Here is a 9,938-nt window from a genome sequence, read left to right as displayed (position 1 = left end):
AGGGGTTCAGCAGCAGCAGCTCCAACTTTTGCCCGAAGATCCCCAGGGCCTCCAAGCACCCCAGCATCCGCTGAGAATGACCTAAGAGGGGACGCTGAACCAAGCGTGTGCCACCTCTGTGACAGTGCGTTGGGCTTGCCGTGGCAGAGGTGCCGGTGAAGCTCCGCTGATCCACATCCACCAGGGACGGGGTCTCCCGGGCTGGCACCGCACCCATCCCAGACCGGCCACGGCGCCTTCGCCACCCAACGGCAGCACGGCAGGCGGGCAGCGGGGCGAGGCGTTGCTCAAACCAATCTCGGCTCCCATCTTGGCTTGGGAAGACACGCCTGGCGTTTTTGTCAGGGGTGTCTCTTGAAATAAATTATCAGCCGTTCTGGAGACCTGTGCCTGTGTATTAGGACAATTATTGCTTTCTTCCAGCCTCGGCTGTGTAAAAATGCATTGCTTCTCTTTATGAGAAATTCTCATCTCCTTCTGTCAGTCATCTTGTCTCAGTGGGGAAAAAAATCCCCAAGCCCTGTCATATCAGAAAATGAGAAAATTATCAATATCTAAACTGTGTGTGAAAAATACGAGCTCTTTCTCCATTTGGGAGAATGGATCTTGGCTGTAAAGTCTTACAAATGTTAGCAGCTTCTCAGACATTCAAAGATGTTAATGAGCCTAGAGTACTAAAATAGCTTGCCACAGAGTTCTCCATATTAAAAATACTGTCTTGCCCTCTGCAGCCATCTAGAAGACTCTATCATAGATGAATGGTCCTATACATCACTTTATGTATTCAGAAAACAGAGTCAGGATTGGTATATTCATGCAGACACAACAGGCTCTGATGATTGCCTGCGTATCTGGAGCTAGCATCGAGCTTTGGTGCCTGAGATCAGCTTAATAAATACTATCAGTTTCCTCCCACCAAGCGTAGGAATAGAAAAAAATCTGTCAATAGCTGTAGCTTTGAATAGGAATCCTTGAGTAAAGTCAATCTCTCTACTAAAGATTTCTGCTGGCCTCGATACGCTGCCCTGGGGAAAGAGGAGGGACTCGGGAGGTGACAGCCCCGAGCGTCGCAGCTGAGCCAGCTGGGACGTGGAGGGGGTCCCTGCCAGCCCCAGGAATGACCCCCCCGTCACAGGGGTGTCTGAGCCAGTCCCGGGGTCCTCCTTCCCCTGAAGAGCAGCGGCTGACTCTACCCACTGCTCTTCCAGGGGGAAGGTGGGGGTTTGGGTAAGTGGGCTCAGCCTCCTGTCCTCCGCTCCTCGAGCCACGCACGGATCCCTGTGCTGTCCAGGGGGCTTGCACTGTTGTTGCCTTCAGAACAGTCGATTTTGGAGTCGGGTCTCCACGGGAAACCTGGGAGCAGCTCTTTCCCTCCCTCAGGCTGTCTGCAGACTCCAGCAGAGCTCACCTCCTTTGGCTGCACACAGCTCCTGGCCCAGGGCTTTGGGCTGGGACCCACAAATGTGCACCTCCAGATGCTTTACCACCGCCTGAAGCAGCCAAGGCTGCCGCACGCCACAAGACCGGAGGTCTGAATCACATCCCCAGGCACGCAGAGGAGTGCTTTAATTCAGCTCTAAACCTTACTAATGCTACCTGGAATCACAGGTTGGAGTCTTGGCACCTGTGAAGCTGGCTGGAGGCATGAGCGGAGGAACGTGGAGGAACTCGCTGCTTCTACGGCACTCCTGTGGTAGGGCTCACAATTAGATTTGAATCTGTTCTGCTTTTTTCCTTTTCAAATATCTGTCCCTTTTGCTTTTATGAGCCATCAATTGTTTTATTTCCCTCTCAGATTAGTTTGTTCCACTCACTGTAGCTTTGGGCTTTCGCAGCTGAATAGGACCCAGGAGACCTGAGCATCAGGACTGAAGACAGAGTACAGCACAAAAAGGGCAGCTGGTGCTCAGCAGACACCACAAACCACTTAAAATGTCTTTTGTTTATTAGCTATTGTTTGGTTAAATATAGCACCTGTAGCACGAACAATAGGCAGTGCCAGAGTACGTGCTTTGTGCACTTACAGGCTATTACCGCACACGGAGGTGAGGCTTTAACGCACGAGGCCAGAGGCAGAGTACAGCAAATTTGCCTAGAAAGCCCTTGTAATGCCATTATAACCGGCCCATTAGCAGAGCTACCGAGGAGACAACATAAACGATGTTTATTGCATTTCTGCGAGCCCACAGTGGGGAAGTTTATTTAAACAATTTCGTGCAGGGAAAGGTGGATGTCGGCAGGGCTTTGGGCTCCGGAGCCGCGGGACGGTAGATGGAGCTGTGGGAGTGCTGCTCCAGGAGAGAGGTCCAGGGCACCCCAGGGTGGGCCACCCACTCTGGGCTCCTCTTCATCCCACGCCAAGGTGCGCTGGGCCCCAAGGAGAGGCTTCCTAACCTTCTTCGAGCCATGCAGGTGATTTCTGGGATGCTTGAGCTGGAAGCAAGGGTCCTGCTGCTCTGCTTGCAGATCGATCCCCCTCTTGACCTGCTGGGAGCCCAGTCCCGTCCCAGCTGGGCGCTGCGTTGTGCCCGCTCTGCTCTTCAGCTGCCTACGGACAAGAATCGGGGCGTTTTCAGAGACTTAAGCAAGTGCTTTCTCAAAACTTGTGGTGGGACTCCAAAGGGAGTTACTGTTTGCACACATCAGTCCAGAGCTTTTTGGATGCTCCAAATGAATGAATTGTGAATATTTTTTTTTCATTAATTTCCTCAGTTCTGAAGCTGAATTGAGTTTTCTGATCTAATTAGCTCTCCTCTCCCAAACAAATATAATGGCTTTGAAAAATTGCCCACGCTTTTATACACCCAACATCTGGATTTGGTAAAAATTCTGAAAGTTTTTAAATGCTACTTGCGATCTGGAGGAAGGGAGGGTGATATTTAGTAGATGATCTTTGCCCTCATTTTTAAGAAAAAAACCAAACCACCGATTCTGCTGCTGGCAATTGAAAAAGCAGTTAGGCTGAACTCTCTTTTAAGTGAACAAACACTTATGGATCTATTTATACCTGCCCTAAAGCAGACTACCGTAGGTGGAAATGGTGTAATTATTTCCTTTCCCTGCTTTCCACTGTCCTATAAAGATCTCCTGGAGCAGCTTGTTAACAAGTTACCGCTGCACATGGTGAAATTAAAATCAAGCCCATATGAACAACCAAACCAAGTGGACTAAAAATTACCAAAACTGGCTGTAACAAAGGTGAGACAAGCTTGAGGGCTGCTAAGAGGCAGCTTCTGTTGCTTAGCCCCATCTATCTAAGAAGGTTGAGAATTACAAATGATGAGCGTGGCTGGCAGTTCAGGGGGGACAGGGGCCTGATCAGTAGTGACGGGGAGATACAACAACGTATTTTTTCCTGTGTTCCTTTTTCCATCAGTGCACATTTTCAATTTAATTCCCCTCCCTAAAGAGTCCCTCTCCCTTGTTATCTTCCTACTTTTCTCCCTCCCCCTTCTCCCTTGGTTTATTTCTCAGAGCAGATGATCTCCTCCACTCACCACCCAGGTTAACTCTAGTTTCAGTATCAAAGATCATTTAAGCTGAAAATAGCTTTTACTGAGTCCATGTTACAACCCAGGAGTGTCTGGTCACCAGATAGGATCTCCAGCTGCCTCTCAGACGGCGCGTCGGAGGGTTATCTGCGTTCCGGTACTCTCAGTACTATGGCCACAAGCCATCATGCTTCATCGCAATTCAGGAGGGTCGCGGACTCGCTTACAGCTGATTATGGACCAGGTGGGAGGAGCTGATGAAACAGGGAAAAAAAAATTCATTAACATTCAGCAGGGCGGCCTGTTCCGTAAAGAGATTTTTAATTTTCAAGGAATGGAAAAGGATTTTTTTTTAAGTGACCATAAATTTTTATCACTCGATGTTGCTACAGGTTATTAGGAAATGGCTAGTGGTAATATCTACTATTGCCTTCTGGGGTACAGAGTCCAAATTATTCAGTTATGAAAAGAAGCCCTATACCGTTTAGAAGTATGAAATGTTGCCCTTCAGTTCCAAGTATGAAGTAATGATGCTTCTGGAGCAAGAGGATGGATGCGCTATAAATCCCGCTGCTGTGAACTTCTGCCTCCCTTGCAGCACAAGGGAACGGCACCTGCGAATTGTGAACAGACGCTGCGTCTGCAGCAGCCTGAACGGAGTTAGATGTGCTCAGTATTTTAGTGACCCCCCTAAATGTATAAAAGCGTCTTTACTTTGGGAAGATTATGCATATATGGCAGACTGGTGGAGGGAAGAAACAATGACTTGGCCATGGGAAGGGCTGTAACGAGTCCCTAAGGAGAGAGTCCTAGCAGAGATTTCAAAATCCTCACTACACTTCCAAAGTAAATAGACTGTCTTGATAGCAGGAGATGCAAAAAAGGTAGCAATTCCGTCAAGTTTTACTGCAGTATATTTTGGAAGATTTGCCAGATGGCTGGCAGCAAGACTTTCAAACTCTTGACTTTTTTTCCAAGCCAGCCACATTATCATCCATCAGACAGTCACTTTGGACTGACATTGCAGAGCGTGGCTGTCTCCTTTATGTTTGCCTTGCTCCTGTTTATTTCTAGCTGATTTATTTATATCTGGAACTGATACAAGTGGCACAATTTCTTTGTTTCATTAAAAGATTCCTTGATCTAAACTTTAAAAGATTTGTCTTCAGAGAGATCAAAGTCAACCAAGTGTATGTCTGGCATCCCTGAGTTTTTCTGATTTCCCAGTCTCCAGGTAAATCTGGAAAAGACATTTTGTAGCAGAGCAGTAAACTGTGTTGATTAGGTTAAAGTAGAGCTGGCCATTGAATTCTTGGGTACTAACACATACCTATCACCCCGGCTTCTTAATTATTATTTGCTAAGAGGTGAAACGATGTTGGCAGAACTTGCACTGTCAAATGCAAGTCAAGGTAAAACCCAGCGCCAGCTGCAAGCATGGAAAATTACATCCCACTGCCCAGCAACTCACAGCCAAGCAAGTAAAATACGATTTGCACATCTGAGCGCAGGCATTGTCAGGGTGCTAACCTAGGAGCCAAGCGCTCCTAAACCCCATCTGTCACGACCTGTTGCTTACTCCTAGGAAAAGTGCATACAGCCAGTTCTCTAAAAGAGGCTATTATTTCTAGGTACCTTATTTATTAATTTTGGGGTGTGAATCTCCATGTCCCCTGATTGCTAGACCAGCGGTGGCATGCTGTGACCAGGACAGAGCTGTCTTGTTCCTTCCTATCGCTGGAGGGAGAGTGGAAGCTGTTTCTTCCCAGCTTAGCTTAATTACTGCAAGAATTAGCAGGTCTCGAGCGCACACTGCAAGCCCCGCTGCCTGTTACCTGCCAGCGCCGTTGAAAGGACAGGGTGTTTGCGGGTGCTTTGAAGACGTAAAGCTGAATAGAATTGCTGAGTGTTACTGTGGATGGTTGGAGTATGTCCTGGATATGAATCATCTTGCTCTTTCTGACCTACTGTCCTAATTGAGAATCATTTATTCTTTAGACGCTCGTCACTGTCTGGGCCATACCTTTTCGCAATGAAGCGGCAGCCTGAATCTGCAAGTGTTTGCCCCGCTCCCTCATTACATGACAAATTAAGAGGATATTTAGTAAACTGACACGCTGAATCACGGATCCTCCCCAAACGTGACTCCAAATCCCTGCCCCTTTGTTTTGCTGTTTTCTGTGGCAGGGTCAGGCCAGGACATGGCTTTCCCGTTGGGTATGTGAATTTTACTGCTGTGCATGTTCCAGTAAAATCAAAGGCCTTAGAAAAGGGATTCTGTGGAAGCTTTTTTTTGTCAGTGCCTTTACACTCATTAGTTATAGTTTAGAGCACAAGCCTCAGAGCAGGACCAGCGTAGCTGCTCCTGTTTGATTACGTGGGCACTACCGCTTCTTCAAAAACCTCCATCACCTTGCGGATCAGTAACGAGAGATGTTCCAGCCCTGTTTCTCCAGCACGTTTAAGAAGTGTAGTCTTCCCCGACCATCTTGTATCTTCTTCTGTTTATTAAAGGGGGGCTGATTGCCTTCTTTGAGACCCCCGTGGTGACAGTCTGCCTGGTCATGTCCCTTTGAAGAATTTCTATCCGAGGGCTTATCTTCACTGCAGAATTAGCTCAGGCTTTCAGCCGCGGGTCCCCTGCCTCCCCGCTCTGCCCACGTTCCTCCCAGCAACCTAACAGTAAATTGCAGCTGAGCGACCCACCAGTTGCTGTAGAGGACAAGTTTAAATGCTGGAGTCGCTAGCACGACTCCTGCGACGCAGACGTCGGCATACATCGCTCCGTGATGCAAATCCCCCACTGCCTCCCTCGAGTCTTCCCGGTGATGTTCTTCCTTGTCAGCTAGGCACTTCCCTGATTCAGCTGAATCGGGGACATGAATATTTCCACTGTTCCCATTTGGATGTCACTTGGACAGGCTGGTGTCAAACATTTAGCAAGAACAATCTGGATGGGAATACTGAGCTTGAACGTCTGGTTTTTCCCCCTTTGAAAACACACTTCTTGTAATGTAAGTCAGAGAGATCTGTCAAATGCAGCCTGGTCCGGGAGTAACTAACAACCCTAACCCGTCTGAGGAAGCCATGGATATTTTTATGTATTTCGCTGCTACCTTTGAAAGGTTCAGACAGTCTTTTTTTCTCTCTGAATGAGTTGCTTTCTTCACCGTTGGAGATTCCTCTTCCCTAGCTGATTTTCAACAGCTACTAATGCAATGTGTCAGTCAGCAAGAAAGGAGACGTTCATAGCTAGCTGGAAACTAAACCAAGTTCTGCCACTTCCATGATGGTTTCAATCCCAGATCCTCCAGCTCAGGGCTGGTGTCTTCCGCAAATCCTTGTAGGTGGGATTGCTGGTTAATAATTGCTGGTCTCCCGATTATTTAGGTCATGGCCCTTTCTCTGCTCCTTCTTTTCACTACCTGAGCGACAGAGTTCGAACAGAGATCACCCAACGGCACAAGTGCTGGTTTGTCTTAGTGCCACAGCCAGCTAAATTTGAGCTCTCTGCCCAGTATCCATGGCTCAGTTCACCTCGGGTCTCCGGCATTGCTTCTTAAAATTGCCCTTCTTCCACTGACATTTCAAAAACTGAATGTTCTGTTTTTAAGGATACTCACACAGTTACACCACCAAATGGAGTTTTGTGATATGAGGCCATTTTCAAGAAAAAAAAGATTTCCATTTAAAATACACGGGGCTGTGTTTTCTTGCTCATGTTTGCAGATGCTTTTATTTCAAAGAGTCTGCTATAAGCAGTGTCATGTATGTATGCAGCCTCAGATTTGACTGAAATGAAATTGTGAGAATTTGTGGAAAAGTGTTTTGTGAGAAAACATTCGCAGCTATGTAGCCTTAGAAACTAGAGAGTTACAGTTGGAGCTCGGAGAGTGGCTATGAATATGGAGAGCTGGGAGTTGGAATAATCACAAGGGAGGCAACTGCACCAGCCAGGATGAAAGATGAGAGTTTCAGCAGAAAATTGATCAAGATAACGAAGCAGGGGGAAGATGTCTTGTGACAGCAGCTGGATTTGTAGCATCTAGCCTCAAATAGGAGCATGAAACATAAGTTTGCTTGGAGGGGAGAAAAATCAATCGGAAGATTTCACACAGGATTGTGAGACTACAGAAAGCTCCAAGACGCCCTGGAACGCTGCACCATTTATCCTAATCGGAGGGTGAGTCAGCACTCAATTATGTTCAGGCAATTTTATATTCAGTTTTCTATGCGTTGGCGACAAAGCAATTTAGATAATATGGTCATATAGCAGAATCACCTTCTTTACAAATCTGAGTTACATTAGCTACAATAAAATGTATGTCACTCTGACTGCTCATTTTCCAGTGTGTAAGATAATCATCATGTGGGATCAAGAAGAAATCTCTTCTTCCCATTGCCAAACTCAATGTAATTGTGCAACATGGCTGTTTTATCCCTTCTTCTGAAGTTGTTAGTTATGGCTGCTCTTGAGACTAGACAGATCCACTGCTGTGTGCAGATACGGTCTGAAGTCTTGCGCATTAATAATAGCGTATGAGATAATAGCTCCTACTGGTTTGTGTATTCAAGAGAAAACATTCTGTTAGAATGAAGTGGGTTATATATATGTAGGTACGTGAGGATTGCTCAGTCTGTTGATCACGTGGGAAAGACCTGTGACCTGTGAAATAGAAGAATCCGTGTCCTCTCCCTGCTGCTGCTTTATTGGCAAGTCCCAAGAGTACCGTCCCGGGAGATCTCAAGGTGTGGCTCCAGGTTTACACAGTGTTTTGCCGTCAGTTCAGGAAAGATGTTATGCTAATCTGACCTTTTGCTTAATCTTTTAAGGCACATATTATATTATTTTGGAGCAATTATACCTTTAGGAATCAGAAGTTGGAGAGGAAATGAGTTATTTACTGCGCTTTGAATCAATGATTTAAACTGAACGATCATTTCAATGCCAGTGACAGATTCAGTCTTCCATGAACTACTCCTTACACGAACAGGATACATGAACTGTGTTAAAAACAGGGTGCACAAACTGTGTTAAAATCCACTTTGTATGTCTCAGGAGCAAACACACAGCTTGAATCTTCATTCCCCTCCATTATTCCTGTCACCATGACTCGATGGACCTTAATAAGAGTTGAATAAGAGCCAGATCTGGAGCGCCGCAAACTCGAAGAGAAATTTCCATTGGCTTTTTTTTCCCCATGGATAATACCCTTAAAGATTCAGGGTCAAGCCTTCAGCTGTCATAAGCTGGCATCTTTCCACTCGACTAGCTCTTTGTGTCTGCACAAATACAGAGTCACTAGGTTCCTGTTCATCTGAAAAGAAGCACCCTTGTTTTTTCGTTAATATGAAGATAGTTTTCAATGATCTTCCTCTCATGAGAATGATTTTCAGACTGTATTCATGAAGACACTGTCATTTGAACTCATTTTACTTTGAAGTCACCATCACTCACATTGTCACAGCTTGATAACACAGTAGGTTAACCTGGCACTTCTCAGATTAATGCTCTCAGACTCAGTATCAACACCTGTAACCTCTGGCTTTCCTAAATGGGATATTCTGCATGTCATCTAGCAGTCACTAACTAAACTCTCAAAGTCCTGAGCAACTACTGGGCTCTGCATAAACCACTGTTACTGATAGGAATAGTACTGCAGACAGGCATAAGAAACCCAGTCAATGGCCACACACTCCAGAAAAATAGATTGCTTATCACCTGAAAGCTTAAAATATGGATGGTCTCTTACTGAGCTGTATCGTTCTTGGTTGCTCTAAATTCTTAGTCCAGAACCAGGTGAGATCTTCCAGGGATGTTAAAATTATATTTTGTTCTGGATTTTATTGCAAAAATTGAGGCATCTTCCGATTGCTTCTTTATGATAAACTGATGATGTGGGACACACTGGCACAAGAAGTAATCCTTCCAGCTGTTTAAAAAGCAGCTTTCTGTCTCTTTAAAACTGTTTATGAATCATTGTTTGGAACGAGCATAGTAAAGCATTTGAAGCTGATTAACTAAGAAGTTACATGGCTATCGGGTAGGACAGTCCTAACCTCATAATTTTATCTATTAGCAGATACTGCGGAACTAACTGACATTAAACTAGCAGAATCCCAGCGCAAAGGTGAAAAAATTATATTGGATTTTAATAAAACTTTCCTCAAAGGTCAACCTCTCTAAGGTATAAAATCAATCTTTCTTCCTTCCTTCTTCTTCAGCCCATTTATTCATAGCTATAGAAAATTCTGATGCTCATTAAATATTTCCAATTTCTCCCCCCGCCTTATTACAGTATCTATCTACCTGTAATCATTATTTTTCTCAGGATTTTTTATTTAGATTCCTTACTCCTCATTTCACTCTTTTTACCTGGCCTTCTCATGATCTGTACCCCATCCTCAAAATGTCACTTATCAGGCTCCTCTTCAAGAACAGATCCT

Source organism: Gavia stellata, chromosome 22, assembly GCF_030936135.1.
Source record: "Gavia stellata isolate bGavSte3 chromosome 22, bGavSte3.hap2, whole genome shotgun sequence".
NCBI lineage: Eukaryota > Metazoa > Chordata > Aves > Gaviiformes > Gaviidae > Gavia > Gavia stellata.
This window is presented reverse-complemented; position numbering follows the sequence as displayed.